A 1,782-nucleotide genomic window follows, 5' to 3' on the forward strand; every position below is an offset into this window, starting at 1 on the left:
TATCCTATTTTTAGGCCCCGGGTAGTGTTTTGAGACACTCGCCATCATAGTGATTTTTTGTCGCACTTTTTCGTCGTCGCTGCCCTGATTTCCGAAAAAAATAATAGTCAAAAAATTTTGTGCCCATCCTGTCAGTTTGACCTGGGAAGAGTTTTGAGACACTCGCCATTATAGTCAAAAAAAAGAGGAGCGCAAAAAAAAAGAGCGCAAAAAAAAAGAGCGAAAAAAAAAATTCCAGAGTGTGCTTTTCCCTTGTTTACGTGCAGCGCCGTGATTTTGTTAGTGTCCTAGGCTCGCGTCTCTAGCACGGTCTAGCCTAGGACCAGCACAGTACCGTCGTTGAGCGTTTATTCAACTTTGCATCTCTGAATTGATTATTGCTTACCATTTTGCTACCATATTATAAGCCTTCCCAGCTCCACATAAGTCTACATCGTGCGTTTGACTCTTCCTGGTAATCGCTATATCCAAGCTTTGAGAGTTTTTGACTACAACGGTTGCCGATCACCACCTGCTGCTGGGTAAGAACTGGTAAGAATTTGAGATTCGCTTGAAGGTTTTGTGACACACCACCATCACCACCACTTCTAGTAGTCTGCAGGATCATATTCTTTTGGTGTTTCTTTTGCTGCTAACCATGGCAGGTTCACAAGCCGATGAGACTGATTGGGAGAACATGACGAACAAGGAGTTGCATGATAAATTTCAGCAAATGATGAGTGGCCAGGTGGGAGATGTGCTAAACAGATTTGAAGAGGCTATGGAGAAGATAGATGCCGTGGAGAAGTCGTTTGAGACAAAGCTGGATAACAAGTTTACTGAATTACTCAAGCGTCTTCCCCAACCACCACCGGCTGCACATGTCGCACCTCAACAACAACAACAACCACATCTCCAACGCCGCCTTCCAAATCAAGTGGGACGGGCACAGCGCGTTCCAATTGAGATTGGTCAAAATTCGGGTGCTGCTGCACCTACTGTTGATGCTTCTTTGGCTCCTGCTCCTGCGGCGGCTGAGGAGGATGACGATTATGCGGGCGATTATGAGGATGAGGTTGATCAAAATCAGAACTACGTGCAGCCACCAGCACCACCACCAGCAGGTCGACCTCAGGTATATATTCGCAACGGTAGGCCAGCACCACCACCTCAGGTACGAGATCATGACCATCTCCCTAAACTGAAATTGAATATTCCACCATTTGAGGGTAGATATGTTCCTGATATATATCTTACTTGGGAGTTAGAAACTGAACAACGATTTACATGTTTACAATATCCTGAGGAGAGACGTGTTCCTGCTGCTGTTTGTGCTTTCACTAGCTTTGCATGTGTTTGGTGGTCTGAACATTGTAGATTATATCCTGTTCCAACTACTTGGGCTGCTTTGAAAACTGCTATGCGTACTCGTTGGGTTCCACCATATTATCAACGTGAATTACTTCAAAAATTGCAGCGTTTAAGACAAGGGAAAAATTCTGTAGAAGAATATTATCAGGAATTACAAACTGGCATGATTAGATGTGGTATTGTTGAGGAGAATGAAGCTATGCTTGCACGTTTTATGGGTGGATTAAATAAACAGATTCAGACCATTCTAGAGTATAAGGATTATAATAATATCACTCGTTTATTCCATCTTGCTTGTAAAGCTGAACGTGAAGTGCAGGATCGACAGCCATTGGCGCGAACTAACTTTTCTGCAGGTCGACCTTCATCATGGACACCGCGTGCATCTTCTACTTCCACTTCACCATCACCTCCATCAGGTGCCACCTCCAG

This window comes from Triticum aestivum, chromosome 5D (assembly GCF_018294505.1).
Source record: "Triticum aestivum cultivar Chinese Spring chromosome 5D, IWGSC CS RefSeq v2.1, whole genome shotgun sequence".
Classification (NCBI taxonomy): Eukaryota; Viridiplantae; Streptophyta; class Magnoliopsida; order Poales; family Poaceae; genus Triticum; species Triticum aestivum.